Source organism: Homalodisca vitripennis, chromosome 1 (genome assembly GCF_021130785.1).
Source record: "Homalodisca vitripennis isolate AUS2020 chromosome 1, UT_GWSS_2.1, whole genome shotgun sequence".
NCBI lineage: Eukaryota > Metazoa > Arthropoda > Insecta > Hemiptera > Cicadellidae > Homalodisca > Homalodisca vitripennis.
Window position 1 is genome coordinate 11,505,001 of NC_060207.1, and position 26,503 is coordinate 11,531,503.

Genomic DNA, 26,503 nt, shown 5'->3' on the forward strand with positions numbered 1-26,503 from the left:
ATCTCTTGTGTAACTGATACTCCCCTCCCATCCATCAGGCGACCTTACTTTTGTCCTGAGTTTATAGCATGGATGGGTATCTCTTGTGTAACTGATACTCCCCTCCCATCCATCAGGCGACCTTACTTTTGTCCTGAGTTTATAGCATGGATGGGTATCTCTTGTGTAACTGATACTCCCCTCCCATCCATCAGGCGACCTTACTTTTGTCCTGGGTTTATAGCATGGATGGGTATCTCTTGTGTAACTGATACTCCCCTCCCATCCATCAGGCGACCTTACTTTTGTCCTGAGTTTATAGCATGGATGGGTATCTCTTGTGTAACTGATACTCCCCTCCCATCCATCAGGCGACCTTACTTTTGTCCTGAGTTTATAGCATGGATGGATATCTCTTGTGTAACTGATACTCCCCTCCCATCCATCAGGCGACCTTACTTTTGTCCTGGGTTTATAGCATGGATGGGTATCTCTTGTGTAACTGATACTCCCCTCCCATCCATCAGGCGACCTTACTTTTGTCCTGGGTTTATAGCATGGATGGGTATCTCTTGTGTAACTGATACTCCCCTCCCATCCATCAGGCGACCTTACTTTTGTCCTGAGTTTATAGCATGGATGGGTATCTCTTGTGTAACTGATACTCCCCTCCCATCCATCAGGCGACCTTACTTTTGTCCTGGGTTTATAGCATGGATGGGTATCTCTTGTGTAACTGATACTCCCCTCCCATCCATCAGGCGACCTTACTTTTGTCCTGAGTTTATAGCATGGATGGGTATCTCTTGTGTAACTGATACTCCCCTCCCATCCATCAGGCGACCTTACTTTTGTCCTGAGTTTATAGCATGAATGGATATTTCTTGTGTAACTGATACTACCCTTCCGTCCACCAGGCGACCTTCTTCCTTCTATCGCCACCCAAATATTTATAGTATGTAGGGAGCCTCATATTTATAAAAACTATAAAGGTTTATTTCAACATTTATTTTTATATAGTAGAAGTGAAGAAATATTTATAATTAAGATCAGGAAATTAATTCCCATTTCTTTATAAACCCCATCTTGAAAATTAAATAAAATTTAAAATAAAGTGTTAAAACTTATCTTTCGTTTTAAATATCAGCCTATAAATTTGTAATTAATCTATGTGGGAGACTTAATTTTGGAAATTCCTTTATAAGAGGAATATGAAATATTGTATATATTTACCTGTTTTACTACCATAAAAACATTTGGGTCATAAACTAAAATTACACTACTAATTTTTAGCTATGAAAACTTTATCACATTTATTTTCAAATCTGTAGAATTTAATTTACAGTTCTGCCTGAGGATAAAGCACACGAGTGCAGCGCGAGGTGTCAGATTAATGTCTCATTAAGACACGAGACGTCTGGAGAGACGCAACCTGATATTTGATTTATACCGCGTGTATAAATCTGCCGATATACTCTTGTCTGCTGGTATTGTTCTGACAACAAATTACATCTTCTTCTTTGCATTGTTTCCTCTCGGATGTTTCAATATAGTGATCCCAGAATCTTCTGCTTGACATAGAGGAATGTAATAATGACACAACGATATGAAATGATTTTGTGAGAAATGGATATTGTAATCATTTTGCCCTTCAATATGTCTCTTTCTAATAAAAAAATTGCCATAAGCAAAAGAATTCGTTTAAAGGAAAAATAAATATTCAAATGTTCTTGCCCTAGTAGTTACAGAACAGATTTTTACGATATAAAAGAACATTAAACCAAAACATACACAGTATATGTAAAGAAAAATTTAAATTAAAAACAGGTTTCCTACATGTATAAAGTTGTCCAAATAAAAGTATTAAAATTTGATTTCGGTTTGCCTTTCGAAACACTTTTGATACTGTCGTTGTGACAGATAAGAAAACTTTAGGGTATTTCGATCCAACTGTAGAAATAAGAAACTACAAGGCGACTCTACTATGTCTTGCAGTATCGTATCTCGCTAGACTATTACGATAACGAGCAGTAAAAGTAACAGTTAATGTAACAGTAACGTGTACGACTGTTACCTATTACACTCGGAAATAACACTTTTCTGACATCCCACACACTGTCAATGTCACAAAGTGGACTTTCCTCTGTGGAGGAAATAATAGAAATAGTGAGTCGACCATATAATATTATCTGTTTATATTACTCCACAGTCTTATCGCTTCCAAGTATTCAACGCACAGTCCCGCACCACGTGCAAATCTAATCTTCACTGTTTCAGTATTTTATCCGGACTTGTTGGATGTAAGTAACCAACGCTAATATATTTCCTCCAAATACTTTTTTGTTGTAAAACAGTAAGTGCATAAGATGTACGGTTTGACCAAATACTATAGTAAAACAATTTTTCAAAATCTGAAGAATTACAGTGCCCTGTAAAAAAGTGCGTGACAGCAATATTGTTTGTATACATTATTTTTTTTAATGAGTCGTTCAGAACAGTGAAATAAAATATATAGGGTACTTGCAGTTTAATGTTTTACAGAGTCCATACAGATTTTTTTGGCCGCTTCGCAGAGGTGCATGAAAAATGTCAAGCCTTCGTTAACTACATGTGTTGCTATGTCACTCACATGATAAAATGTACTCAGTTTGTTTATATATGTATCTATTCCGCAGGTTACCATCTTAGTTAAAAGTGCGAAAATGTTTGATCACGCTCAGCCAAATCCCTAAAGTTACCTACACCCCATCGTACTCGATGTTGCTTATGTAAAAACGAAGCTTTGTGCAAAAGTTTATAGTTATCGAGATATCGTGCGGACGGCTAGACAAACAGACATACGTTAAAATTTTCAGTCCCTCGAATTAAAAGCTTCGCTAACACTCAGCCCAAGAGGATATTATAAAATACTCATAAGCAGTACTGCCATCTTATCATTCCACATCAGCTTGGCCGTTAAATTAGTCGTCGGCATCTATATAAACATGTTATTTTTTACAATAGCAATTAAGTGATAAAATCTTAACTTTCAAAAGTGTTTGACAAGATCCGTCATCATCTCTTATTGAGGGTAAGTGCACTTTTTATTTTCCCTAGCTCATATAGAAAAATTTAATCCAATCTGTTACATATTGTATTTTAAATGGTTTTCATTTTTTAATTTAAGAGCCCTGTCGTTCTTGTTTACCAATGACATCCTGAACTGTGAAATTATCTTTACGGTAATATATTAGTGATAATGATAATAATAATAAGCACTGCAATGACCCATTGACTCTGTTGTAGAATTACCTATCCGATTCCTCATGGTTAAGAAACTTAGAAAAATACACAAGACCCTTAAGTGTATCACACTTTCCAAGAACATAAAAGCGAGTAATAAAGAACATTTTGACAATTTCTTATCAACTGTTGTAAGTGGTGAGCTTTTCTAAGAACACAAGTAATTAATATACCACCTACATATATATATAAGAACTGTTTCTGAAATTCTTTAAGGGCACCCGAAGTCCCATTTAACGACAATGTTAACTTTATGTGACATATCTCTGTAACCAGAGCACTTAGAAACCTAAACTTTTTTTTATTTTAAAGCTAGGTGCATTGTTTAGTTCCGTGTAGATTTTTGTGAAGGTAAAGTAAAGGAAATTTTTTTAAAATTTTTTTTAATGTGTTACAGAAAAAATTTAAAAAAAATGGTTTTTAATTTTTTTTAAATTTTTTTTTAACATATTTTAATGAAACTTTACCAAAAACTTGATATTACCTATCTACAAATACTGTAAAAATTTGGGTTCTCTAACATGTAAGGGTTCTGAGATATATGACATCAAAAGTTAAAAATTCTAATATTCGGGAAATCGCAAAAAACCTTAAAACTATATGGTACAGAGAGCTACTTACATTTAGTGTTCTCAAGCACCATATGATGGCTTGTCTGGATCTTCCATTTCCTCATAGAGGTCTTCCAGCTTCCTCTTACATAGGGTTCTCTTCTGTCTGATTTTCTTTCAATTCGGTTGCTGCCATTTCAGCCTTTCGAACGCGCTCGCAGTCTAAACGTTTCATCGCTTCTAGCATGTTAGAACCAACGCTCAAACCTAATGTTCTAAAACCTTACATTTACTGGAGTAGCCTTCGTTGAATGACAAAACAGCGTCATACACCCCAAACTGTAATGTAGGCAAAGTAACAAAGGATCTTTTCGGGATGCGACACCACATAAGGTTATTGAGACTCTCATTGGGGTTCTGTGATTTGCCCTTCAGGCATTTTCCTAACTGCAGGATCAGCAAGGCTTTTAAATATTGGTTTAATTTTTAAAATTACTTCTGAAGGGAGGTGGAAGTGTTTTGTATGGTCATACACTTTATTTTCTAGTATTGATTTGTTGAATTTGCACCATGTCGCTTCATCGTTGGGACACAATTGATGCATAGGGTCATTGTTGTCAGATGAAACATGAAAATATGTGGCCCACACAGGTTTTCATTTCAGATAAACTATGACAGTTCCTCCTAATTGCAAGCCCATAGAAGGTCTGAAGTTTTTGGACACCAGCATTAGTTAGTCGGTTTTTACCACTTAGCGGCTTTCCGTCGGCTAACTTTTCTTTCTTTGACTTTTCTTTTAGCTTACGCAACCGTGTGCCCATACGCTTTTGCACATGCCCGATACACTCTAACTTATCAATCTTTACATCATCTCCATCATTAAATCATAAAGAAACATAAGTAGTAGTATATATCAAAGCATTTTATGCGCGTGAGCAGAATCCATCACCAAAACTGTTAAAAGTTGAGTGCAGAAATTTGAAAAACATTTATTTTGTAACCATGGATATTTTTTACTATAAAATGTTATATATCGTTGGAAAGAGAAGATTTCAGAGAATAATTTTCAATCATAACCCAAAAAACCATAAATATACAATTTTTGGACTTCGGGTGCCCGTAAGAAAAATTACATTACCTCATTGTGTAGAAACGAGATTAGACATGCATGGTCGGGCTAAAATTGTAATAAACCACTTTTCCGGTTTTAACACAAGTATTATTTGATTCTTATTACCAAATATTCAATACAAAAAGTTGTTTTCGTTACGCTTTTTCAACATTTGAACAATACAATTTAGTTTAAATATTATTTTTAATTGCCACAATTTTGAAATTTAATAAGCAATACCGCAATAGCTTCTGTCTACATAAATATTTTACAAAGGTTTGGTATAGTTCGTTGCTTTGTTTTAACAGTTTGATTTTTTTAAATAAAAATACTTGCAGACAGTCAACGAAAAGATACAGACCATTGATTGTTTTTCATTGTTGGCTCTTCGTAGTCCATGGAACAATATCACAAAGTTTGTAGTGACATATTGTCTAGCATTAGAACAAACGAGGAGCAAGATCTTATCTTCCCACTTGTCAGTAGTGAGTGAGCTATAAGAAGGTAAAGAAACTGTGCTTCTCACCTTACCACCAGACATAACCTCAAAGACAATTTATTACAAATCTGACGCACCTGACCGTAATGAGAGAACCAGAGACCGAGACCTTGACCCAGTTTCACTGATGACGCACACACAGACTCCGGATTTATCTTTGTCACTCTACAATATCACCACCGTTCGGACAAACACGCTCCTATCAAGTTTATCTGCGTAACGTTCAAGGTCAACCAGAATACAACTCCACCACAACTATACCTTATAACTACTACATAAATTAGTTTTTTTTTCATACTTCCTTACTTAATTTTTACGATCTTAAATTATGTTATTTGATTTAAAATGCTGTGTTATAACATACGCATGTATTAATATTCCTTTTTTATCCTGGAAATATACTGTCCCTTTCAGTGTAAAAATGCAGATGTATATGTGTATCATCTGAGAGTATGTATGTGATATGTATGTATGTATATATGTATGTTATAGCCTATGTATTTTACTTTTCTTTTACTAATGTACCACACTTCTGAACATAATGTTGTGTTTTTTGTAATGTTTATATAAATATTTATATTTAGAATTTAAGAATAGGGAGTCCATCAAAAAAGTACAATATTAAACCGATCTAAAATATTCATTTCAAATTCAAGGATGGGACCTCATTACAAGCCCTGCTTTGGAGGGCTTGCATCTTTCTTAAAGAAAGTTAAGTTTATATCATTAGTATAAATGCTATTATTGTTTATATTTTGTTACAACATAATATGTTATATTTTAAATATGATTATGTGTGTTTTGTCTTAAGGACAGACTGAGCACGAGAAAGGCTTTCTTATATTCTATTTTGTTTTCAACATCTTTGTTTTTGTACTTAAATTTGAAAGGAACATTGTCAAACGAGAAAAAAATGAGGTTTACATGTCTTTTCATGTGTAAATTATTAGTAACACTAAATAGCGATGTAGAAACGTGGTAAAATTAACGCTTTGAGAATACGTAATAACTCCAACATTACAGCTATTTGAAGTTCGGAATAATATAGAACGAACTTCAGATAAATAACAGTCCAAATTTTACTCAGTTTTCACAGTGGTTGTTTTGATAGGTATTGTTGTTACATTACAATAAACGCAGATAGAGTAGTCAACACAATTTTATCATCAAATTGAGTTTTCTCCCAGTGTTATCACCAAATTGAGTTTTCTCTTTTAAAAAGATAAATGTAATATTCTTGCTGGAGAGAGTTACCTCGGCTATTCAGGGAGCGGTACAATGAGGTAGAACCTTGGCCTCATAATATACTGTCTTCTACAAAGAAGTCTTAAAATGATAAATTGCACATTTTTTATGTTTAAACTCTTTGTTATTTCGTACTTTTATTTTATTGTTTTATATACGAATAGGAGTGATTTAAAATTCCCCATTTTGTATAGATTTAGAGCTTATTCTCTGTGTACAATTTTACCCTACTTATAATTATAGTTTAGAAAACCGTGTGTTTTTTATTGGTTTAGTTTTTGCACACCTTAAATTTTGACAGCAAGATATAAATATAATACAATTTTGAGATCAAGATCGCCAGTTACCAGATTTGCACGATATTAGACATTGTAATGTGATAATGAGACCAGAGTAAACTAAATATAACATTATATCACAACAGTTTAGAAGTTTCTATGCCCAATAGTCGGCAATTTTAATTTAACCTTTTGCAGGTTAACGGCAGGTTTAGTTAACCTTTTGAATTTGCAAAACAAATGTATTTTATACAAATTAAACACGCTGTAATATTATTCATAATAATTCGTTCATTTATATTATTGTAAAAGGTTACAAGTGTTCTAATAAAGGTTTTAAATTTACACCTTAGAGGGTTTAGTGAAAAGGAGAAAAATGAATTTAAATGTAACAGAAGACACAAATGAGATTTGAAGAGGTTTTGGTTTTCATAATTAATTTTAATGAACATGAAGTGGAATAGTCTATTATGTTAGTTCCTTTTAAGGAACTCAGAATTAATGTCCGGATATTGATGTAATGTGCTCATGTTTGTTATTAAATCTGCAGTTATTATGTCCTAAAGTAAAATTAGATTTATTAGACAACCAAATAATCTTAAAATTACTCAAACATTATTATAGTCTTAAATATTTTTAAAACTTAAAAAATTCTTCCTCTAAAGTACCTATTTGTCTCAAAGTACTTAAAGTATTGTAAGAAAATAGCGACAGTCATAGTTCTAAACATTTCATTATTATACAAGAGCCTCTACTCAAGGTGATTGATTACATAAGACAAACAATCAACAAAATTATTTTCAAAAAATCTTTTTTATTTCTAGGTCCAAAAATTATTAATCATATTCCTAATTCTATAAAAAAAATTATGGTTGCCTGTAAACGGTTTTACGGGCGAAGATTTTACGTGACAACGTCTTTTTTCGGTAGAATATTTATTGATATGAATATTATTAAATTGCACAATAGGAACAAGGAATTGAATAAAAATAAGAATTGCACAAATTTTAACTATAGAAATATATTTTGTTTACTAAAACATTGTACATAATTTGAAATTCATTAAAATTTTTGTATTGTAAATGGTAAAGTTGAATAAAACATTTACTAAAATTGGAATTTGAAATTCTTGCTAAACACAGTTAAATTCTAACTCCGCGCGTGGTGATTGGTCGGTTTAGTTCGTTTGTTTGGTCGCATTTATGACAGGTTAGAGGTTATAATTTGTTATTTTAAATGTTTGACTAGCAATACGCGCTGTTTCTTCTCAATCGACTGAATTACGATTGATTGCAGAGTGATTTAAACTAATAATTTACTTAACACTATCAACATTTGTCAAAGTATGACATAACCTATAAACTCAGTTTCTCAACTTTTGTGTCAATCTAACAATTAATCAATCAATCATAGTTTACGATAATGAAATATCAGTGTATAATTATGTTACCTTTAATTGTTGTGACGAATCTAAGCACTCCACATTTTCACGAATAAACATAGTTATCTGCTTTATCCCGTGCGGCGGACCCACAGTTATCGATTGCTTTGTTTTCCCGTGCGGCGGACCCACTGGACGGGCATCGTAATTAACACTTTTTCATGAGTGACTCCGAGCCGCAACCTAATTTAAGACGTTGTCACGTCAAAAAACTAAATACATAAAACTATTTGAAAATAAGTTAAAAACGTGGCTTTTAGAAAACGCCAAAATAAGTGACTTGATTGAGTGCACTTGTTATCAACAATACTAATCCCTTCTAATTAACTTTATTCCAACACGTGGAGTTCCATTGACAACTGCCTCACTTATCTAGTTGTTCATCTCGTTCCTTGCAATAATGTTCACACATTGTATGGCTGGTTTATGGGTCAAATAAACCCGGAAAAATCAAATAGTGATTTTCTTCTTATGCAGGCGATGTTACCAGGAACTCACTATCCACATAACTTAGCTATGGTGGGAAGAGTTGATTCAATGTGAATGTAGAGTTGAGCTCCAGTTCTTCTTAGAACACTGTTTCTTCTGGAACACTGTCACAGACTTGACTCTGGAATCTGAATCCACGTCCGTCTAAGAGTGATGAAAACAATTGGCGAGGAAGAAGCTTAAAATGCACTTTTTACATCATTTCGACATCAGAAACACGTAGACAAAATATTACGTATATTCTGGATGAATAGTGTTCGCATTGTCTCAGTGGTATAAAAGAGCTGAACTCAATATCTCATTGAATCAACCCATCCAACCATAGCTACGTTTTGTGTAGAAAACTCAGTTGTTCTGCCGTCCTTTAGGATCGTATCGTAGTGCACTCAATCGTGCTGATGATGAGACAACGAGAGCGCCTTTTCATTTATATTACACATACAATTTTGTAGTATATGTATCTCTGATGTCGAAACACTGCAAATATTCGATTTGAGCTTCCTCGTTGCCGAAATGTTTTTAATTTCTTCAAACGAAAGTGCACTCCAGATTCCAGGAGTAAAGTCTGTGACAGTGTCAGATTCCAGGAGTCAAGTCTGTGAAAGTGTCATATTTTAAGGCGCTTCATTAAGCGGAAAGTGAAATTGAGTTAATCTCTTCATCTGAACAATAGCTGAGTTTAGATGCTCTTGGTGAATACCAATTCTTCTAAAAGAAATGTTTGTCTCTAAAAATCACTAAACCTTACGAAAAGCGTTCATTTTTATTTCTTGAAAAAAGTCCAAAAACATTGTGCACTCTGTAAGGAGGTAAATAACACAAATTAACAATTTTATTATTAAAAAATAATTTAGTTGTATCACTCTCTTGCACTTTATTACTACTACTCCCTATAAATTTAATCTAGTTTATTGTATACTTTAAATCGTGTTTAATGATACTTTGTATCTGATGCCGAAATGATGTTAAAGTTCTATTTGAGCTTCTCCACCACCGACATTTTTATCTCTTCAGACTGAGTCAAGTCTGTGTCAGCGATTTCAGACGCTGCTGCGGCAAGCGAAGACGAACTGGAGCTACACTCAAAACTCACTGTTACCGGGAACCCGCACTTTGAGATGACCAGTTTCACAAAACCAATTGATTGTGTCTCACAAATGACGATCTAAGAAACACTTTTGACACAAAGCTATCTTCAATAACTGATTATCTCTACCTTCGTTGCATGTTCACCACTCACTGGTACATCACTTGACACCTAACTACTAATAATAAATAGATAATTGACTCCTCTCAGGTTCCAGAGCGGCATCCCCCTCTGTGCATAATTAGACAATCTGGCTATAATTAGAAAGCTACAGACGTTTCGCAAACATTGTTGTGACACTAAACAAGGTATCCATGAGTGTATTAACGTTGCTCAATGACCTGATCAGAATTGGACATCTAAGTGTTACTGAATGGGTCTATGATTTACTTGCGAGTTGATCGATTCGGACTCTACATTATGAACGTGATCTCTACACGATTGGATTACCCAGACTGTTGATGCTGGAAGTTACGTTGAATGTATTAGTTATATAAGAGATAACTCATCCAATTCTATAATTAAAGTCAAGGATAAATTGAGCGATCTTACTACCCTCTATGGAGTGACAGGCTTGGGTAGCTCAGGTAACTAATATTCGAACAGTAACAAGCAACGTTGTATGGACGCAGCTCTAGCGTCAGACCTCAGAACTAACTGAAACAACCCTACGAATCCATCAATACATTTGTTTCCAATTAAATTCTCTAAATATTTCTGCTTCGCTTTGGTGAGCCATATTCTGTCCCAGTTCCGAAATATTTTTTTTGGTTTAACTTCTGTTAACTGAAAATGGCTTCCCACTGTACAGACAAAATATTTCAAGTGTTTAATTTTGTTTGCAGTGTTTACAGTCTGCCCTCATAAGAGCATTGGAAATTTTGGTACCTCATGCGGTTTTAGGTCCTTATTGTTAGTGGTAGAATAATGGGGATGCCTCATTTTAAAATGTAATTTATACACCATAACGCTTTTACGTTGTTGCAACATTTTTATGGGCTATTCAGAAAAAAGGCTTAAAAGGACACACCTTAATGGCAAAAATAATAAGCGTTTAGATGCGTATTTATCATACTTTTAAACTGAGACATCTCCCATAAAGGTATGGCAAAAAAGAATGTAAAAGTCCACAAGGTTTAACATTGATGTTATAGGGGAAACAAGGTCGTTTCTCTACTGTCGGTTCTTGTATGTCAGTTATGATAACGGTCGCGCAAGATTACGTTGTATTATAATAGTCAACAGTGTCTAGTAACATACAGTCCCTGGTAGCTGAGTGGTTAGCATCTCGGCTTTCGACCCAGGGGACCCGGGTTCGAATCCCGATTCGGTCACGGCATTTTTGTACACTAATAAATAACTATCTGAGACTAACCTGAAATAATCTGAAAAGATGATTTCAGGATAGAGCTTCAGGTAATCAATGAAAACACTGTCTGGTAGAATAAATCATGACTTATAATCGTACTAGCAAGAATATTGGTAAGTAAACCTTGACTTTTCCAAGTAATAGCTCATTACTAAAGGTTACAAAGCATGAGATAAGTAATGCAAGTATGACAGAATAGTAGTTTGCGTCACTAGGAGCAAAATTGATTGTTTTCTTCGTGATCTGAAGCCGAACGAAGTGAAGCCGAGGTCGGAAATTCGATGCTTCTATAGACACTTTCTCCGTGTTGTGATCAATGGTTTTACGATTAAACTAAAAAATTAAAACTGATACGTTTTATTTAATCTTAAGATACTTTCTGATTAAACGGAGGGCATCGATAATAAACGGGATTTAGCAACTTTGGGTGGGCAGTTACTTAATAAATACTAACGGTTACGGTTAGGTTATTTATTAAATAGTATTAAGTAAGTATTTATTATTAAGTACAATGTTAGGTTAGGTTAGGTTAGTTTAGTTTGGTTAGGTTAGGCGATTTAGGTCTCTAAATCAGCCGTAGCGTGCTTTGATCAGGTGGCCTCCGTTTAGTCAGAAAGTACCAATCTGAATTACACAATAGCTCATAATAGATCTCAGTTATATAAAGTAACTTCATAGACTCAATTAAGTATAAGGAACAGTTGTTATTTGGACAACACAATAAAAATAATAATTTTCTGCCTAGTAGTTTTTTACACCTTCCCCCCCCTTCTTTACCATTTTATTTTGTAAACCAACGATTCGAGTTTCTTTATCTTCGTGAGAATATACGATGGATAAAGAGGTTTAAAACGTAATGAAGATATAAGGATCCATTACAAATATTCATAACTATTTATGAACACTAAACGTTAAATGTTATATTCTACTCTATGAGGTCAGTTTATAAACCTTGCTTGCAGTTGCAACTAGCGAGGATTACAGTTATTTCACAAAATGATGATTTCGCTATGTTTACACATATCTAGTGAGTATTATTTGACTGTAAAACCGTTCAGATGTAAATATTGAAAAGATCAATCTATTTCATAATTTAAATCCAAGCGAGTTGAGGAAAACACGACTGTGAACGGATATTTCTGAGAGATCTCATCAGTCAAGCATCAATTCAAAACAGCGAGACGCCAGCCGGGCGGCCAAACTGGGCACGTGTTTCACCCCTTATCGCCACATTTAGCGCTAACCCTTCTCATACTGTCAATTCGCGCTTTACTGTAATCTATTTCTGTCTCACCAAATAATACCGGTATCTATTTCCACCAATTGTATCAATAATAAATAGCATGTTTATTTATTAATTTTTTACAAAAAATCCCCCCCTCCCCCAAAATGGAAACAAATCTGGTAGATATTGTTAGGTTTGGACCAGAAATAAAATAAGTTAAATAGTTTTAAATGCTGCATTGTATTAAGTTAAGTTAAAATTGAACAGTAATTAGGTGTTCTTGAAATAATTTACTGCAATAAAACTCATTCAAGGACTAATTGGCATACAGGCAAGGATTTATACAAATGCGTATAAAAAATCAATTACGAAAAAAAACGAAATTGATTACGAAATCAATTGATGCGTATGTAGAATCAATTACGAAATTTAAGTTTGTACTACAAGACATTGTACAGTTTAAAATTTACAGTATACATAGGCAGTCAATTATAGAAGAATGTACACTCGAGAACGGTTCGACATGTCGACCAGAGGAGTTCTTGTACTCACAAGATATGCCAAAACTATAAAATGAAATGTTTCAGGATATAATTTATATCCTTTTTGTACATTTTCTCAATATATTCTCCAATAGGCTGACAAGACCTATCTCTAATTAAACAGTCCAGGAACAAAAGAGTCAGTTTTTGTGTATAACCACACAACATGGTGTTTCTTAGAATCTATAGAGAAATTTCCATTAAGAAAGAAATTGATAGCAGCGCTAGTTTTAATGGATGATAAAAATTTTAAAAATTTGGAACGATAATTTTTTTCCCAGATCTATTTTTTTTCTAGACAGCCATCAGACAAGTGAAAATGTTTTAATTAGCTCGGGTAACCATACAATTTCTTATGCAACGTTCAGGTTCTTTATCTAGTTGCCTGACTGTCATGTAATATTACATATGTGTCTGAGGGTCGACTATAACTTTATCAACTTTACCTATCATCGTTTTATATTTTTAACACCCTTTAATGCCCTTTTATTTCAACCTCCGCCAAAATTAGCGTGGCTGACGATGGATTTCTGTCTTGGGAAAACTTTCTTCTATCAAATACAAGAAATCCCAGGTGTGTGTTTTTATAGAATGGGAATTGGTTGCGCTATAGTCAAATGTGAAGTTATATGCATTTTCATGTCATCCAGAAATAAATAGATGAATAATTAAAAAAATTATCCGATTTTTAAGAGACCTGTGAAAAAACAAGTCTTTCTCGCTGACAATTCTTTCTTATTTAACTTTTTCCAAGGAAACCCGTTGTGGCTAATTAACTTTTTAACAGGTCCTGTACAGTTCACTACCACAGTTCATGTCAGAGGGACAAGCAGTGATCAAAGAACCCTATACGAGACATTATACAGGAATTAACATTAACAGCCAAAGTGACCCACACAAGCCAGCATAGCCAAGAGCTGAGGCTTAAAAGAGATTTAAAAAATAATAAAAAAGTGTATACCTTAAATATCATAATTTCATGTTTTTGTTTCATTAAATATAAATCCTTTCTCCATGTGTCAAGATAGAAATTACTCTAAAATGGTCCTTCAAGAGAAACTAAACAAATGAACCACCGAACTGAAATTGGTTTCCGATTGGACGCCCACATAGACCAACAATCTCCCGCATCTCGTCAGAGCCAGGGGAAGACAGGAGTCCGGGGATTAGTATTGGACTGTTCAACCTTCTGTTGTGTTCTTTGGTTAAATATATCCCCAGCAATAGCAGCTGAATAAACTGTGCGATTGTTCAACGCTGATTGGTTATCGTGTTTAACGTTTCAAGAAATAAGAAAACAAAATTTTACGGTTTAATATAAGTTAATAGATTATTAGAGATTTTTATAGCGTGCATTCACATTCAAAACTAACTCTTTTTTATTAAGTTGTGTTAATTAATTCAAGACCATGTTTTTGAATACCTATTAAAAGAACTATGCATTTAAAAATTATAAACCCCTAAAGATTTAGTTTTATGGTTTTTTCCATTCGATTACTTATGATTTTACAGTGGTAGCCATGTAATAATAAAAATTAAATTCTTGATGGCATAACTATTTGAAGTAAAAAGGATTAAAGATGAATAAATAAAAGCGACTTTATTTTTGTTCAAGTGTATCGTTAGAATAAAGCTCCTTTAAAAATCATACATATTTTTATAGCGTGAATGTCCATGAACAAAAATCTTATGAGTATTCCTGTATTTCATTATTATATTATCGCCCCAAGAATTAAACACCGGTCGGGAATATAATAAATTGTTTGATAAAAATTTTAGATACTCTCTTTGTAGCTTCATTACAATATGTAAAGTGGAAATACTCCAACTCTATCATATGCATGCAGAACTGTCCACTTAATGTGAGATGTCCTTTGCAGTTCAAGTATGTGAAGGCACTCTTTAAAATCTCCATTAAAAATTACCTACCTTTTTTGAAAACAATAAAATGGTATAGTAAAAGATGACAAACGAAGTACGCAGGGGTATCCTTAAATCATTGTTATGTGACCTATAAACTCTTATATTGTGTATAACTATACTTTGATTTAGACGGGTTTAATTTGACGTTAGTTTGGACATGCCAACGATAGTTTATTTCAAGCAAATATCCTACTATGCGTAGTGTGACATCTAGCTCGAAATCTAAGTCAGACTTTATTTAATACCTATTTTGAAAAATTACAAACTACTGACCCAATAGTTCATCGCATATCAGGTAAACAATTACAAAAATGTTTTAAAATTTAGCTTACTGTCTTTTTTCCTTAATGTACGGAATTTTCCCCTAAACTTTTACGGATCACCACAAGTACAGCTTCTTTTAGTTCACGACTTGGTTTTCGTGAAATCTACAGACTAATGTCTCCTCCTAACAAAGATCGCTATCCGCAACAGGTTCAGCGAATTATCTTTGTGGTTCAATTATGAAAAGGCATTGTATAAAACCCCGTTGAAATCAATATAAACAAGAGGGTACCATAAGGGTTAAAATATTAAACTATTTTTTACCTCAAATTACATTTTTCTTAGTTAAAAATACTAAAAATCAACCATCAAACAAAAATTGAAGGTAAGCAAATTCATTCAACCCTATAAAGACCGTAATATTCTCTGAAAGTTGTGACTTGTAGTATCTTTATCTCCTTATTCTGACGCTGATGTAATTACCCTTTCAGTGTCTAAAACTGTCTTTCTGTTGATGTGTGTCTTGTATATTTTACATGTTTTAAGCTAAGGAATAGGACCTTATTGTTTGATATGTTTTATCTTGAGGTTATAAATAAATATCAATACAGTTTCAACATCTTTAAACTAAATTTTGAATGTTTTATTAGTAAAATTTCCTTACTCGCCGAATGATTTTAAGCACTCCCAATGGGAATAGTAATTATACTGATTTTATGACTTGCTATAATGTTAAAAGTTTTATATTATTATATCAAAATAAAGTATATCGTGTCTCAATGCACAGTACAAATTGTATAGGTAATTTCATGAGAATAAAGAAGTATGGTATGATTTGAACCCTTTTGATACCTCTCCAATTCGACCCGCACTAAGACTAACGTGACTGACAATCAATTCTTTCTTTAATCGATTTTACGTAAAACCAAGTTGTGTGCTTATCAAATATAAACTCGGCCCTTTTGTAAAAGTTTGTAATCGTAACAATAATCATCAAAATCAAGGCGATCACGTATGCCCTAAACATATACAAAACATCAAATAGTCTACCGCATTGTTAACTTTATTTCTGGAAATCAAAGTTTGTGGAAGATCCAAACCACAAAACTGCATGAATTGTATTTTAAAAAGTCATACTGGCATTTTAAAAGAAGTAGTGTGCGTTTCTGTAGTAACAACACTTTGATTTAAATTTGTATTTTTACTGAACACCTTTCATTGCAAGAAAATAATAACGTTATTATCCTATTACAGCAACAATACTCTTAATCTTTATTTCTAGAGTCTATTATGTTTTACTAGTCATCCGTTTTCTAGTCATGGCTTACTAGCAAAGACCGTACAATATGGTCTCGCGTACTAGATTATGAAGAGGAAATATTATCAATTATTAGTCACTAAATCCACACCATTAACCGATATCAATACAACAAGCTTTATAACTTCTATTTGATATTGAATAGATTAAGATTAAATTTGTATTGTATTATTTTACATGTGCTCAAAAATCGTTTTAATCAATTGTATTCGACAAAGCATCTCAATTAAGATAAGCTCGGTTTCATTTAAGAACGATGTTTTTATTGTTGGTAATTTTGTAACATGCTAATGTAAAACATTGGTGTATATTAAACATGTGCCTGTACAACTCCTCTAGAATGGCAAAAATATACGTAATCAGCTACCCCTAATAGGCAGCAATTTGCATCGTGTGAAACCCAATCTCTGCATTATCATTTCTACTATTAATTGACACCGACTTAAGAGTAAATTCATTGTTAGCGACAGACTGTGAGCTGGCTTTAGTAAATATAAATGTTTTCATTTAGTCAAGCAAAGGAAGAAGTACACCACACCAAATGCCGCGTAACAGTCTTTGCTTAATTTCATTCCCGATATGTCCTGCAGAAAATCGCACAGAAAAGATTTGTTGTTCCCCGGAAACAAAAGAGAAATTAGTGAGCCTACTGAGTACTGAGCGTCATTGAAGCCTAGTAAATGTTCTATGAAACTTCAGTTCTACATAGACAAAAGTTAGTTCTATGATGGTTCATGTCCAATCATGGAATTTACTGAGCGTCATTGAAGCCTAGTAAATGTTCTATGAAACTTCAGTTCTACATAGACAAAAATTAGTTCTATGATGGTTCATGTCCAATCATGGAATTTACTGAGCGTCATTGAAGCCTAGTAAATGTTCTATGAAACTTCAGTTCTACATAGACAAAAATTAGTTTTATGATGGTTCATGTCCAATCATGGAATTTACTGAGCGTCATTGAAGCCTAGTAAATGTTCTATGAAACTTCAGTTCTACATAGACAAAAATTAGTTTTATGATGGTTCAATGTCCAATCATGGAATTTACTGAGCGTCATTGAAGCCTAGTAAATGTTCTATGAAACTTCAGTTCTACATAGACAAAAATTAGTTTTATGATGGTTCAATGTCCAATCATGGAATTTACTGAGCGTCAGTGAAGCCTAGTAAATGTTCTATGAAACTTCAGTTCTACATAGACAAAAATTAGTTCTATGATGGTTCATGTCCAATCATGGAATTTACTGAGCGTCATTGAAGCCTAGTAAATGTTCTATGAAACTTCAGTTCTACATAGACAAAAATTAGTTCTATGATGGTTCATGTCCAATCATGGAATTTACTGAGCGTCATTGAAGCCTAGTAAATGTTCTATGAAACTTCAGTTCTACATAGACAAAAATTAGTTTTTATGATGGTTCAAACCGTGGAATTTACTGAGCGTCATTGAAGCCTAGTAAATGTTCTATGAAACTTCAGTTCTACATAGACAAAAATTAGTTTTATGATGGTTCAACCATGGAATTTTACTGAGCGTCAGTGAAGCCTAGTAAATGTTCTATGAAACTTCAGTTTCTACATAGACAAAAATTAGTTTTATGATGGTTCAACCATGGAATTTACTGAGCATCATTGAAGCCTAGTAAATGTTCTATGAAACTTCAGTTCTACATAGACAAAAATTAGTTTTATGATGGTTTCAACCATGGAATTTACTGAGCGTCAGTGAAGCCTAGTAAATGTTCTATGAAACTTCAGTTTCTACATAGACAAAAATTAGTTTTATGATGGTTCAACCATGGAATTTACTGAGCGTCAGTGAAGCCTAGTAAATGTTCTATGAAACTTCAGTTCTACATAGACAAAAATTAGTTTTAATGATGGTTCAAACCATGGAATTTACTGAGCGTCAGTGAAGCCTAGTAAATTTTCTATGAAACTTCAGTTCTACATAGACAAAAAATTAGTTTTATGATGGTTTCAACCATGGAATTTACTGAGCGTCATTGAAGCCTAGTAAATGTTTCTATGAAACTTCAGTTCTACATAGACAAAAATTAGTTTTATGATGGGTTCAACCATGGAATTTACTGAGCGTCCAGTGAAGCCTAGTAAATGTTCTATGAAACTTCAGTTCTACATAGACAAAAATTAGTTTTAATGATGGTTCAACCATGGAATTTTACTGAGGGCGTCAGTGAAGCCTAGTAAATGTTTCTATGAAACTTCAGTTCTACATAGACAAAAATTAGTTATATGATGGTTCAACCATGGAATTTACTGAGCGTCAGTGAAGCCTAGTAAATGTTCTATGAAACTTCAGTTCTACATAGACAAAAATTAGTTTTATGATGGTTTCAACCATGGAATTTACTGAGCGTCAGTGAAGCCCTAGTAAATGTTCTATGAAACTTCAGTTCTACATAGACAAAAATTAGTTTTTATGATGGTTCAACCATGGAATTTACTGAGCGTCAGTGAAGCCTAGTAAATGTTTCTATGAAAACTTCAGTTCTACATAGACAAAAATTAGTTTTATGATGGTTCAACCATGGGAATTTACTGAGCGTCAGTGAAGCCTAGTAAAAGTTCTATGAAACTTCAGTTCTACATAGACAAAAATTAGTTTTATGATGGTTCAACCATGGACTTTACTGAGCGTCAGTGAAGCCTAGTAAATGTTCTATGAAACTTCAGTTCTACATAGACAAAAATTAGTTTATGATGGTTCAACCATGGAATTTACTGAGCGTCAGTGAAGCCTAGTAAATGTTCTATGAAACTTCAGTTCTACATAGACAAAAATTAGTTTTATGATGGTTCAACCCATGGAAATTTACTGAGCGTCAGTGAAGCTAGTAAATGTTTCTAATGAAACTTCAGTTCTACATAGACAAAAATTAGTTTTATGATGGTTTCAACCATGGAATTTACTGAGCGTCAGTGAAGCCTAGTAAATGTTCTATGAAACTTCAGTTCTACATAGACAAAAATTAGTTTTATGATGGTTCAACCATGGAATTTACTGAGCATCATTGAAGCCTAGTAAATGTTTCTATGAAACTTCAGTTCTACATAGACAAAAATTAGTTTTTATGATGGTTCAACCATGGAATTTACTGAGCGTCAGTGAAGCCTAGTAAATGTTCTATGAAACTTCAGTTCTACATAGACAAAAAATTAGTTTTTATGATGGTTCAACCATGGAATTTACTGAGCGTCAGTGAAGCCTAGTAAATGCTCTATGAAACTTCAGTTCTACATAGACAAAAATTAGTTTTATGATGGTTCAACCATGGAATTTACTGAGCGTCAGTGAAGCCTAGTAAATGTTCTATGAAACTTCAGTTCTACATAGACAAAAATTAGTTTTAATGATGGGTTCAACCGTGGAATTTACTGAGCGTCATTGAAGCCTAGTAAATGTTCTATGAAACTTCAGTTCTACATAGACAAAAATTAGTTTTATGATGGTTCAACCATGGAATTTACTGAGCGTCAGTTGGAAGCCTAGTAAATGTTCTATGAAACTTCAGTTCTACATAGACAAAAATTAGTTTTATGATGGTTCAACCATGGAATTTACTGAGCGTCAGTGAAGCCTAGTAAATGTTCTATGAAACTTCAGTTCTACATAGACAAAAATTAGTTTTATGATGGTTCAACCGTGGAATTTACTGAGCGTCATTGAAGCCTAGTAAATGTTCTAATGAAACTTCAGTTCTACATAGACAAAAATTAGTTTTATGATGGTTCAACCATGGAATTTACTGAGCGTCAGTGAAGCCTAGTAAATGTTCTATGAAACTTCAGTTCTACATAGACAAAAATTATTTTATGATGGTTCAACCATGGAATTTACTGAGCGTCAGTGAAGCCTAGTAAATGTTCTATGAAACTTCAGTTTCTACATAGACAAAAATTAGTTTTATGATGGTTCAACCATGGAATTTACTGAGCGTCCAGTGAAGCCTAGTAAATGTTCTATGAAACTTCAGTTCTACATAGACAAAAATTAGTTTTATGATGGTTCAACCGTGGAATTTACTGAGCATCATTGAAGCCTAGTAAATGTTCTATGAAACTTCAGTTCTACATAGACAAAAATTAGTTTTATGATGGTTCAACCATGGAATTTACTGAGCGTCAGTGAAGCCTATCAATAAATTCCATGGTTTGACATGAACCATCTTAGAACTAATTTTTGTCTATGTAGAACTGAAGGTTCATAAAAAATTTTAAGTCTACAGATGAAATCTTTCTCGAGATATCTTGCCACATAACACACTTATAATTTTGTTCACTAGGTTAAGTTTCATAAAAATGTTCAAATAATTAATACAAGTTCCGGTGAGCTAGGGAGGGTACTACAACGCAAGGGTGCGCCGAAATCAAATTTTGTCACCGACTTTTAACATTCGCTTTTCGGTTTTACCGTATGAATAATCTACATGAGGTAATAAGTCACATTTTAAAATGCCATTTCGATTGCACTCAGTTTGTTTAAAAGTGTATTTACTCACCCTATGGAGTGACTTGCATCATCATAGAACTCAGTATCGCCTACATAGAAATGAAGCTTCAAAAAAACAAATTTGCAAAAAATTGTTTAAAATGCAAAATTTTAACTCTATAGGTCAGTAGATCGTTTTCAAGGCATCGTGCAGATAGACAGACAGAAACGAAATTATCCAGTCTCTAGAGTAGTAGGCTTCGCTAACGCTCAGCCAATAGCTTACTATCGCAAGAGAAGGTTATTTTTGACGATGGAAGGATTGTGAAGGAAACAGGATTTTTCCGACATTTTGCCATCGGTCAGTGAAACAAGAAATCAGTAACACAGTAACACTACTTTTCGAGATCTGCAATTTGATCTCTTCTTCAGGTAAAGAACTAACCTAATACATAATTACAAACTAGGTTAAAATAAACAAATCATACTAAAGCGTTGTAGCCTAAGTCACTTATATACCCTGCCTTAGGCGTGCCACAATGCTTTGGTATTGATTTGTTTATTTTAACCTACTTTGTAATTATGCATTAGGTTAGTTCTTTATCTGAAGAAGAGATCAGATTGCAGATCTCGAAACGTAAGTGTTACTGATTTCTTGTTTCACTGACCGATGGCAAATGTCCGGAAAAATCCTGTTTCCTTAACGCAAAAGAAATTTAAATAACTAGTTACATTTTATTAGTTATTTCATACAATAAAGATCAGAGAAATGTAATAACTATATCTTATTCCCTCTAGATAATTTAAGGTAAACTTTATTTACTCATAAGAACTTTGTGCTTTGAGAAAACCCCTTTAATCAATGATCGTCAATGAGTATACTTGTTATGCAACATGTAATGACTGTTCGTTTTGTAGTTATCGAAATAGTACATCATGTTTGGCGACAAATAGTTTACAATATTAGTTTACAGTATTTTACAATTTGAAATTGAAACGCTTATAAAGTTTCCGTAAATGTAGGGAAATTACCCGAAGTTTGTAAGGAAAACTCCGAGTCTATTAGTGGTTAGCGCCAATGCGAATCTCCCAAGTGACAAAACGAGCTGAACTTTGGAATCATTCAACTCGTAATTGCCTCACTTACGAGTTAGATGTGTTTTACCGGTTTTGTGTCAACTTCAGATTCAATCGCCAATTAGGAAGTTCAGATCCCATTTGTTCTAATTGGTCCTTTACTTGCAATACTGAAGTGGCAATTGTTGTGGTAAATTTATAAAACCGACATGGCAAGTTTTTTTGGCATCATTTAATGAAGGTAATGAAATTGAATTTTAAGCACTGAATGTTTATAATAATCTTTATATGTTTGGAGATTAAATGCCTGCTTCCATTTTTCGAGTACATTCAAGATAAATGTTTGTGAGTTTGATTGTTCATTAACTTTAAGGAAGATTATTAATTGTAAAATCGCCTTGAAAACGATAACACAATATCTTTTTCAGGCTGTAGTTGGTGAATCCTGTAATTGTATATGTGTCTTTAAATATTTATAAATTCAATAAATGAATAAATTTGAAAGTAAAATATGTACAGTCTGTTTCAATTTTTGTCGTGTTATATTTTTAGAAAAATGAAATTACTTTTAGGATAGTGTTAATCCTAAAAAAATAGAGAACATCGCATAACATAACAACAAGTTGTCAAGCAAATGCATACAACATTTATTCGTGTTATAACATATACTTGCATGTCCTTACAGTTAAGGTGACATGACTGTACACTTTTTAAAATTATAGTTTATGCTTTATTTTGTATGTATAACACTGTTTTATTTTACTGGATAATTTAATATATTTTATGCCTTTTTAGGCTTGTGTCTTAAGGGGTTTTGACATCTGGTGAAGAGAGTAAATAAATTATAATCCCCGAAACGTAGAGTTCTATTCTTCAAACACAACGCTGGCAAATGTCCCAAATCCTTTCAAATTATCCATCGGCAATAACAAATTTTAAATAAGTAATGTTATTGTTATTCACTATTATAATAATGTTTGTTAATATAACGAACGTCTACGTTTTAATCGGAAATGTAGCAGAATTTTAAATAAAATCGAAGGTTTTACATTTTTATCGTAATAAACTTGGAGCCTTTTGAAGATGAGATTGTTTCTTAAATATATAAAGGCAAAATTTCTCTCTCGGTCTAATAAAAATAGTCATACTGTTTGATTTTTGATAATAAACTTCTCAATAAAACTGGAATGGCTGCAAATTATGCATTCAAGCCAGTGAGAACAGAATATAAATCCAATACTGAATTTATATTCTTCCAATCTAAATCCAGCTTTTAAGGTGTCAAATAAAACTTAATGTATTTGCTTTCGTTTGGAAAATATAAATATTTTACATATAGACATATTTTGAGATTGGTTACTATTGGACTTTTAATAACTGTCAGAAATGGTTAATATATTATTTTATAGACATTTTATTATTTCTTTAACTAATTTAATCCGGGGATCAATTGATATTTTTAATAACAACCGTATGGTCGTCGAAACATTCACGATTTATAAATATAATAAAATGTACTATTTATATTAAATTGACCCAGTTGAAACTTTTATAGACACTGTTTTTTGATTGCCATTTCTAGAAGTCACATAAAATCATTACAGTTGAATAGTTCTCACAAACAAGTTTCTAATATGACAGTTTAGTGATGGTAGCTGCGACTTACGTGGAAATTGGCGTAACGTAAGCGTAGCTGTGCGGTGAGCGGGCGAGCGTAGACTACTGTTACTACGTCTGCCACCCTCTCCGGCTCGTGCCGCCCCCCGCCGCCCGGTACTACCCCACGCCCTGCCTTAACCTCCTCAACGTACCCTCCCTGCAGCTATGACACGCCTGTGACGATCTCCCTCGATTTATTCAATATAGTATGGAATTCAAACAATCTGTCAGTTTCACAACATGTAAGGCGTAAGTAGCTCTACCTTGACAATTCCTCAATTCCTGTTTACAAGGAAAGTCTGTATTATAACTAATTTTCTACAACCTTTGATTTCCTGCAAGCCAATACCAGTACTCATGCCGTACTGTAATTCAGATACTTGGATATCTGTGCTCTGAGAGATTCAAGATACAAGTGTTCGGCATTATCTATCCAAGTGTTTCAATTTAATACTGAATAAATACACTTATTTATTGAGGTTAAACATTTAGACATTACAGATAGTCCTTCTTACATATAAATGTTCAAAATGCAACTAAAATAAAACATATGTTTGGCCATGACTAAAAGTAAAAATGATGAGAATAATAATGCTAATGACTTCTAGATTTACAATTACTTTTTTATTGTCTACAAACTATAAAAACACGTACACCGTTTAACTACTATAGTATGTCCAGACGCTGTGAGGACTTTTGGTAATGTTAGATTTTAGAAAAAAATGTTCTATATCAATAATTATATGGTTGAGTGTTCACGTGAAAACTGCAGGTCCTTTGATTCCCGTGGACGATTCTTACTTTTCTAAGCATCAGAAGACCTTGGGTGGTAACAAGACTACACAGGGCAACATCACTCATTCTGCACACCATTTATTTAATATTGATACTTCTTTCGGTGTCTTAAAGCTATGTAAAGAAAAGTCTTGCATTCCTGAATGAATGCAATGTGTGTTTCACACATGAATGCGCTATGGTGAGAAAAGCCATTCAATGAGAATCTCTTCAGACTTCAGACGCTGCACTAAGAGGAATGGAGCTAAAATCTATACACCCACATTACATCTTTAGTGAAATGGTCCAACCAAGATTGAGTTTTTAACCTAAATAACAGAGCAAGTTGCGATTGTAATCTTGAAGCTTCTTTTAAGCTACGTATTTCTCTTAAGCTAAGCTCAAGTGATTTATTGTCAAGCCCGAACTTGGAATGGAACCCGGAGCCTCGGAGTGATAAGTTGAGACGCTTGGGTGAATTCGAAAAACTTGATCTGGTTCGTGGTAGGAAATTTAACTGTACGTTATCAATGTGATCCTCTCGTTTTTATTGACATGTGTTTATTTATACATTTGAACGCCAGTCTGAGATGAGATGTGGACTGGTCCCATAATTAATGTATCTGCTGCAGAAAGCAATCTTCCAAACACATTGGTTGACATTGAAACATAGTTAGATCCATCCAACAACTAATCAATACGTCCGCACGCACTGCGATCACGGCACAACCACGTGGCCGAGTGGTGTTTTATGGCAGCTGAGCGGATTACAGAGATAACCACCACAGCGCCGGTTTATGGCTGAATTATATTCCACTTCGTTAATATCAACTGGAAATAACCATTTATTGCCAATATCAGCATTGTACAATGAACCCGAGATAATGACTGATAGCCAACTTAATAAAACGGCGAATTTAATTCTCTCAGGAATTTTGAAGTCATGCTCAAAATTGCAAATCCATTCATCCTGATATAATAGAAAGCTGCATCATATCTTAAACTGCTACAATAAACTGTTGGCTTACGAAGGACAAAAGAGATGTAAAGGAGAGCTTGCATATTTGAACCATCCTCGTCAAGAAGAAAACCTCCTATGAGCATTATCACGACAGTTTGGGAAGGTTGATTGCAGTTGATTGCATGCAGGCAAAGTAAATGCTAATCAAATACAGCTGCCGAGTCCTTTGGTACTGAGAGAGGAAATATGTGTCTCGATCAATTTACAGCGATCCCTGCTGAATACCTCACTCACTTTGATATTTTACTCGCTCAAACACCTATTAGTTTCCGATATTAGGTCAATTAAACAGAAAAATACTACCCAAAATGGCCTACATGAACTTAAAAGTGACTATTTCACTCAATCAGGTATTTCACTTCATCAAAGGTATAGGGGCTATCAGGAGATTAAATTGTAACACCAATGAAATATTTAAATATCGTTCAAATTTGGATATTGGATTTTTACTCAATGAGGTTCATAGAATAACTAAAACCAGTGAATTATAAAGTAGATAATTTTACAGTTACAATTAGTTGTGTTGGTAATTTCATAACATGCCCAATGAATATGTACTTCCTATTTAATATATGAGTATTCAAATCATAACAGGCTGATTAGAATGAATTTTTTCTTCTCACCCTCCCACTGCAGTTCGACAGCCCCCCTCACCCGAATTAATGTAATTATACAACTTGAATTTTATGGAGAAGAAGAGAATATCGTGTGCCCTAGAGATTTCAGTGGGGTAGGTTCTTTTCTCATAGCGGACCAAAATGAATTATAATCAATTATATTGAACTCATGTTGATGAGTACGCAATGAATTGCACGTAAGGACTTCATGCGTAACAAAATATTTGATAATGGTGTTAAATAATTCATTTAATTTTTAAAATACATCATCAAAAAACAAACTTCAAAACTTGAAAA

The 26,503-nt window shown here is 33.6% G+C and overlaps 1 protein-coding gene across 1 annotated transcript in view; it reads right to left on the bottom strand.

Moving 5' to 3' along the window:
* LOC124357112 (GTP-binding protein Di-Ras1-like) overlaps window positions 1–23,870 on the bottom strand; it is a 151,728-nt gene extending 127,858 nt beyond the window's left edge. The window contains exon 1 of the mRNA XM_046808580.1: window positions 23,802–23,870. The gene's annotated coding sequence lies outside the window, so the exon portion shown is untranslated. The remainder of the gene's footprint in view (window positions 1–23,801) is intronic.
* Between the last annotated feature and the right edge of the window lie 2,633 nt (window positions 23,871–26,503).